Source organism: Strongylocentrotus purpuratus, unplaced genomic scaffold (assembly GCF_000002235.5).
Source record: "Strongylocentrotus purpuratus isolate Spur 01 unplaced genomic scaffold, Spur_5.0 spur5_scaffold_18, whole genome shotgun sequence".
NCBI classification, from domain to species: domain Eukaryota; kingdom Metazoa; phylum Echinodermata; class Echinoidea; order Camarodonta; family Strongylocentrotidae; genus Strongylocentrotus; species Strongylocentrotus purpuratus.
In genome coordinates, this window is record NW_022145603.1 from 27,199,684 (window position 1) to 27,208,240 (window position 8,557).

The 8,557-nt window shown below is 36.8% G+C and overlaps 1 long non-coding RNA gene across 1 annotated transcript; it reads right to left on the reverse strand.

Moving 5' to 3' along the window:
• Positions 1-5,215: 5,215 nt before the first annotated feature.
• Positions 5,216-6,866, reverse strand: LOC115925547. The gene is made up of 2 exons (XR_004064782.1): positions 6,769-6,866; positions 5,216-5,666 (listed from the first exon to the last, which is right to left on the reverse strand). It is a non-coding gene; the product is annotated as an uncharacterized LOC115925547 (long non-coding RNA).
• Between the last annotated feature and the right edge of the window lie 1,691 nt (positions 6,867-8,557).

Here is an 8,557-nt window from a genome sequence, read left to right on the forward strand (position 1 = left end):
TTCCGGGTTCTATAGCGGGAACGGCCACCCATACTAGTCAATGGCACATATCGCGGAGACAGCGTGGCTCAAGCTTGCAAGTCGCGCATTGGCTGAGCAACTTGCGTACGATATGCATACGCTTGCATATCGCGCGATACAGCTGTTTGGCTAAATTTAGCAAAACAACATAACTCTGCGTGTACGTCTTTTTCGTCGATTCTGAGCAAAATGCTATGAATATTTCAGCATTTTGAAGGGGCTGTATCTTTTGATAGAAACATCGGCGAGACTTGAAATTTGAAATGTATTATTCTGATTACATTTTTAATTCAAATATCAAACAAAAATGGTGAAAAACGATCCCAAATTGAAAATTGAAAAATCGTTCAGACACCCTACTCGTAGCAGAAGAACTTGGCGAGCGCGCACCACCGACTAAGAAAATCCTAGAGGGCGTACAGGTTTGCTCACTAAAAACCTTCTCATTGGCAGAAGGTAGGGTCTAGACCCTAAAAATATGTGATCCGTTTTGAGTAAAGAACTTTTGATAGAGATCAACATTTCAGATGTTCACAATTGTCACTTCTAACCACTAGACTCTAGAAAATATAAAGAAAAAAGATGATATCTTTTTAAATACAGATTTTTACAAACTGAACATTCAAAGGTAGATAGAGTACGATGTTTATGTCAATCTTGCGTTGGTTTGAGCCCCATAGCTACAGCCATCTCAAAATGAGAAGAAAAACTGAACAGTGCTGTCATTGTTCTAGCCAAATCTGGAAGTCTTGCGACATCATAATATGAATATGTATGAGCTCCGGTCATATCGCGCGCCAGACAAATCTTTCGTAGTCTCACACAGAGTACCTTATTCTCACAGCACTATAGACTCCAGTGTCGAGCTCGTGCAGTAAATCATGCATGAGAAATGTTAAAAAAAAGATATTTCAGTAAAAAATGTCTACGTGAGCAGTCTATACTCCAATTGAGAAGTTCGGTTGAAAAGACATGATTGGATGTAGACCGAAAGCTTCAGTCTCTATAATCATTAGTTGTTCCACTGAGACTACGTCTGGCTCCACTAGACCTCCGGTTATAGAGACTGAACGATCGCCTATACCATCGTATGTTGAAGATATCACGGCTAGATTTTAGCCGCTAGGCCCCTCCCACAAACATGACAAACTTGCCACGGCCGTATTGTTATGCCCCCAAAATCCCCCAAAATGTCATTTTACCTCGTCCATATCCAATTATAAATTAGGCCTAGGCTATAATACATCGGTTCCACTTACTAACTTGATTGAAATAATCCGTTTAATGGTCCCTTTTAAGGAAATTATGGGTCAAAATCGACATCCATGTTGAAAATCTTGCAAGCCGTGTTAAACTCTCGCTGCCGTCAATCTCATCCCTTCTAGTCAACGCCGAAGGCAAAATGATTATGAAGGAAAAACTGTGATAACGCCATTACGAACGTGTAGATGGCGCACAGTTTTTCCTTCATAACCGGAGGTCTAGTGGAGCCAGACGTAGTCTCAGTGGAACAACCGACGATTATAGAGACTGAAGCTTTCGGTCTAGATTGGATGATGTGTTGTCACGTATAGCCGAAGAAGAAGAAGGAGAGAGAGAGAGAGAGATATCCAGGTAGCTAGCTAACTTAACTAGGTACGTACACGCATATCATTCCGGGGATTAAATAATGTGTTGGGCTGATTTTGGAGGTCGTTCTTGTTGATTGTACAGTAGATCTCCGACTGAAATCATAAGGAATACTCATGAGGAAATTAAGTTATTGGAATACACATCTAAGGTAAATATCAATGAATTATGTTTATTTCTTTCGTGCCAATTTTGATATCTCTTCTTCATTTTTCAACCATCGCCTTCGGCTCGTAGTAGACTAGTAGAAGATGTAATCGTTTGCACATTGATGGCTGGATTTCAGCCTGGATCGGGGCTTGCCTGTGTCGGTGTGTGCGTGTGCGACCGATTCAAGGCTAGCCGCTGTTGAGTGATTGTACTTTCGCGCGAAGTTTTAAACTTCATCATGAACTTTGTCCAGACAATGACACACCCATTCCCTCGAGCCTGTCTAATTATGAAAGTAATTTTGCGACATGAAATATAATTGTTTCAAGGCTCTTACGTACGGATCATAGGCGTAGAAGGAAATGGCTAAAAAAGAGCTGGATATCTCCTATTTTATGGAACTTATGGAGTCGGCAGATGGGTGAGTTGTCTTAGTGAAAGAAAATGCTTTCTTTTAATCTTTGTTTTATTATAAACAAATTAGTAATTAAAAAGTTAGATTTGGGCATTGGCCTCCCTAGTAATAAGCAAAAACATGGCACAGTTCTCATCTTTCTGCTATGCTCAGGATTCATTTAATGACATTGAATTCGTCATGAATATTGAGCCAGAACTATGAACATTATAATGTATTATATAATAATAATAATAATAATAATAATGGTGGCTTCTTATATAGCGCACATGTCTGTCACATTGTGACGCTCCTGGCGCTGCCCCGATTATATACCTCACTTAAGTAATCCAGCAATCTGATTGGTCGAAATTGCATTCATAAACTTTAACTGTTCCCGAAAATTCCCGGTAACCATGGTTAAAAAACAGTTCAAAATCCCAATAACCATGGTTATTGGTAAAATAGGTCAGTCTCCATGGTTACCCCATAGGTTTACATGTTAAAAAATGGTCTGAGCGATCAATGATACCGTACGTGTGCGAAGAATTGGTCGGTAATTTCAATACAATTGAATCTCGATCGATCTTACCGACAATTTAATCTTGCATTGTTGACATTAAGACGAAAATAAACTTCCAAAAACAAAAAAACAACATCTGCCGATAGATCTTGATCTAAATTCGTGCCAATATGCATTGCAAAAGTAAAAGAAGGGCCTGTTTAATGGAGCAGCGAAGCTTCCACCACGCGAAGCCGTTTTCAATCCATTTTAATGTATATATAAGAAAAAACTGCTAAGTATTGTAACAGAGCGCGATAGCCGAGCGGTTTAAGGCGGCGGTTTTCGTTACATCACCTTTGGTACGCAAGAGATCGAATCCCATCTTCGACAATTTTTTTTTTTTTTTTTTTTTTTTTTTTTTTTTTTTTTTTTTGGCATATAAAAGTATTAATGACTGCTTTAATATTCGAGAAATAGTTGTTTTTATACACTCTCGGGAAGGTTACAATTGGGCTATTGCCCTCGGCACGCCTCGGGGCAATAGCAGAATTCTAACCTTCCCTTGAGCGTATAAAAACAACTATTTCTCTCAAAGCAGTCATTAATACTATACTATTCAATAAATAGTGAGTGAAGTTTCAAAATGTGAAAAAAACACCCCAAAAAAGTTGCAAAAAAAAATATTTGAAGAGTCGGATATACACGTTAAATAACCATTTTTATCAGGGGTGCATCTCGCTGAATTTTGGCTTACCACATAATGTAGATATTTTCCTAACATAATATTATACTTCCTGTCAATGTCTGTCTCAATACCAGTCAGGAACAAGCAAAGTAGTAGCTCATGCATAATAGACTCCGGCGTAAAATAAGACATGGCCTATCGACGAGCGTTTCGCATCGAGATCAACCGGGGGATACCACGTTATATATAGCTCTGTGCGATTCGCGGTCCAACCAGTCTGCGCGCTATACGTGAACACGCACGGAAAATAGACGGAGATTAGGGATATTCATGAATTACTCTCGTGTGCGTAACCCCCGGTCGTAGAGGCTTTTGTATTGCCCCACATACTTATTATTGTGTACGATACTCATGCGCTACATAATTATAGAAGTGAACGGAAAGTACAAAGTTGGATACGGATATGCACACAAGTACAATATAGATTACCAGCTCTAGGGACGGAAGAGGGGATTTAAGTGTCTATATAGGCTATTTTTGGCCAGGCTTTGATATCATTTTAACAAAGAAGACACATTATTCGTTATGAAATGTATGTTTGTGTAAATACAAACTTTCAGGGGGGGGGGGGGGGGCAATGTTCTTGAAAATTGAAAATATGATTGTTCCCATCCCTGCTATTAATTTCATGGTTGTAAAAGTTCTGAAATGTGTTTTTATATTTGTAAACCATGGGCTAATTAGAAGAGCCTTAAACAGGAATTTCTTTTGGTAATTCCCAGACATTCGATGATGGTAATATTTCATTTCATAATTCTTTTGTCAATTGCGTTACTCCAGTTCATGTGTATTCCTGGAAATAAAATATTACTAAATTCTTTCCCTTATTCTCTTTTCTGTTTTAATTTGTTTTAAAGTGACCCGCGGAATATATATATATCTGGAAAATTATTTTCGGGGTTTGTTTGTGTGTAATATGACCCTCGGATAGAAATATAAGTGTGCGGTGGGCTGAAGGGCTCAAATAAAACTTGTAGAATTCTAATTTTCATCTTCAACATCATTATCACAATCACAATCGTCATCGCCATCACAATCATTATCATCATCACCATAGCCATCATCGCCGTCACCACCTACATCATCATCACCACCATTAGCATTGCATCACAATCATCATCATAATCGCCGTCATCATGATCATCACCATGCACCACCGACATCGCCATTAATTGCCATCATCACCATCACGTTAACGACCAGCATTGCCATCATAGTCACCCTCATCATCACCACCATCAGCATTGCCATCAAGATAATCATCATCATCATGATCACTGTCATTATTATCATCATCACCATAGCCATCATAATCACCGTCATCATTATCATATCCATCATGATCGCCATCACCACCGACATCATCACCACTGCCATCGTCATAATCACCATCGTCATTATCATCATCACCATAGCCATCATCTCCACCGTCGTCATCACCACCGTCACAATCATCACCAACATATCAAAATATGTCAATGCTTGACTATTTATACTATGTTTACCCAGTGTAGGTACTATTTCTGGATGAAATACAAATCTACAAAATATATCTTTAAAAAGATTGTTTTTCTTTTGTGTGTGGGGGGGGGGGGGGCTATTATTTAACAGGTCTGTGTAATTCACATTTCTTAATCAAAATTCATGCCAACTAACCCAAAAGAAAACCAGGTCTGGTTTCTTCTGAATAGCCTAGTAAATGGACAAAAAATGTATTATTTAACACTACTACAAATAATAAATGCGATAGGACTAGGAATAAAATTTGCAGTTTCTAATATTTATATTTTATTTATAAACTGACTTTGACATTTATGTTGAGACCATCACACGCATAAAATGTGTCGCTGAGAATAAAAGTATTATTAGAGTTAAGTATTGTTAAATTGTATAAAGGTGACAGTTCAGTCAGTTTTCTATTAATATAATAAATGCTTTGTTCGTGTGAAGCTCCGGAATCCCACCTTGGAACTTTGGAAGTATCAGAGATTTTTGTTTTATTGAAAGGAATAAGCTGAACAAAATCCTTCTCGTCCTTCTCCCAAACTCCCTGTTCAAGATTGTTTGTTCCAACGTGAAGCAAAACTGCGGTTGAGTCTTCAAATAAATAACCATTAAAACGAACAAAGGCATGGAGTCCAGCAAATGTTGATCCAGGAATGCAATGGAGACTGATGTGTGATGTCTGTCAATGTCCCGCAAGCTTCGATGGTTGAGTGCGTCTGTCAGAAAAACAACAACAAATGATAAGAAGAATAAAATGTCTTAGTTCAATGTATGGGGTTCAATGTATGGGGATTTGAAAAGATCTTATCAAAGTGGCTAGCCATTTATGGTAGACAAAACTGGCTTGCTTTCAAATTAATTTTTTTAAATGAAAACAAATTACAGGTGTCAGATTCATGAGGTTTTCCCTTCATTTTTCAAGATGTGCACAAGTTCTAAAATGTAAGTTTTTACCTTTGGCTTTTTGTTTTAATTCTGCTCTGTTCATAATCATAATATATAGGTCTACAACTCGCACAAGGAAATGCTGCTTATTTCTGTGGCTGGCTGTAAGGTTTGAGTTGAGCAGAAGGCAGAACCAAAGTTTGAGAATCCCAAATTAAAATAATTAATTATCCTTTAAGTAATTTGTCATTTTAATATCCAGCTCAGCTCAGCTCACTCGCTCAGCTCAGGATTCCAGTACAAAACAATTTGATCAGTTATCAAACCCCTTCATTACTTGTCTAAACATGTTTAAACCCTTGTAAATATACATTCAAAACATATCATTTGATCTAGATTTATAATGAATAGCAATGACTAATGAGCAGTCGATTTATTTACATTGCTGTCGATTTGCGACAACAAAAACTAAAAAGCTGACAAAAATATATTCACATGGGACTACATAAATTCCTGCTGTATGCGCCACACAATGGCACAGCGACACACAAGAAACCCCGCCATTCCTGACTAAAAGGCCGTAGCCATAGCAATTCCCCGCGGTTTCGAATCATTTTCCGTCTACTTCCGGTAGATTTCCAAAATATAGTCCAATAATTTGGGCATATTTCTTATTCAAACATTACTTGCATCTACGTGTTTTCAACATCAAACGATGGACTGGTTATCAAAGACGACGTAGGATGCAAAAATTCGAAATAATATTATCGATACCAGTCAGGAACAAGCAAAATACGACACTATGTAATGAGTAGTTAATTTCTGAGGACTAAAAAACGCTCTTTTTGTTTGCGATAAAAGTAAGCACAAAATCTAACTAATTTGGGCAAATTTGGTGTCAAAGAACAGCGAAAATTTCAGAGATTGATTTACCCCACGATTCCGCCATGATGAATTGCACTGTAAGCCATACGAGGGCGACAAAATGATGCTACCAAAATCCCGTGGTTGGTCTCGTGTTTTACGAGAGCGTTGTAAGCGAGCTTTTCTCCGAACGGGAATCTGAATAAAAATTGCCGCACAGCCTCATTATCGCGCACGCTGCGGTCTGACTGGTGTAATGTTTTAGTCCTTATTTAGACAGCCGAAAGGACGACACAACAGCCTTCAATTACATGGTTGATAACGTGTGTGTATTCTCTGTTCAACTTCTGTACAGGTCATATTACAATACACTATACATTGTTCTTGTACGAGTAACCAATGACAACCAGAAAGTATGGAATGCTAATTGTGCAGTTGTTCAAGATACTACAATCCTCCCTACCTGGATTAAAACCTTTCTATAATGAGATAAGTCAATCACAATGTAGCTGTTGTTATTTCTATGGCTTGTTTGACATCATCAAACTGTAACAATCATTCATCAATGTGTTTTAGACCATGTAAGAACAAACTTTGGAAAAAACATCAAAACAAGTTGTAACTCATTTAGAGTATAAAACCAAACTTGAACATAACCAAACTCAGCTAATTTGCACAAAGCCATGTATAGAACTCATGTACACATGTAATGGTTAAATAACTAACTTGCATAAGACAAAACTTGCTACGGATAGCCAGTATTACATATATACACTTCAAACAAGAAATAATTCACTTTGTGAGATCATGCAGAGCTTATGCATATAGCAATATACCATCTAATAAAATGTGAACTCTAAAAGTTGTAAATTAGGCTTTTAGGAAGTATTCATGGTTGAAATAAGCTGATTATGTAGTGATATATTTTCATATCAACAGATCAAAATTACCTATGACCTGCAGAGGTCAATAACTGTTTGCTAGCATAAAAATCTTGTTCTTAGCACTCAAGTCTGTTTCAGTATAATAAAGCATAAAAAATGCAATTGACTGATCTGTCATACATTGTAGGCATGAGGCAATAGCATCGAACAATATGAACTCAAATATCAAATATCATAGATTATAAAACATAGCAATCAGCAAATACACATGTACAAACCTTCAAACTGTGCAAAACTGATATTCATTCATAAACACAATATAATGGCAACAAATAACACCTTTTTACATTTTCCTTTCTTCTTTCCCTTTTGAAAAATAGCCAAGTGTACAAAATATTTTCTTTGCATGAACGTAGAAAATTAAACTGATTCAATTGGAATTCGCTCTTTATAAAACCTTATAAATTACTTCCAACTCCGTAATATTGAAGAGCAATATTTATAAAACTGAACCAGATTTCTGGAGGCTCTAGTTTGTGTTTGTTTGTTTGATTGTTTTTTTTTTTTTAACAATTAAGCTATAAGTGTTTACAAAGCATACTGAGTAAATGCAAATCTGTTATACACGGAAAATAATTTCAAACCAATAGTTACGACACTCTGAGCCATTAATCAAGTTACATGCAATAATTAAACTAACAGCAAAGAATAAAAAGATAATATGAAATCCACCCTTGAGATCTAATCTTGATCAGAAATGCAAACTCACATGAACATTATGCAAACTTCCATTGTGACAGGTTAGAACAATAATTTGTTTAAATACACATAAATGCATACAGTAACCTGAATAAAAAGTTTGCCATCAAAAGTTTTTTTTTTTTTTTTTTTCTTAAGAAATGCAAGATTAAGAGTCAATGTCTCATCATTCAGTCATATTGTGCATTTCTCCAGTTTTCTTTGTCTTTGACTAG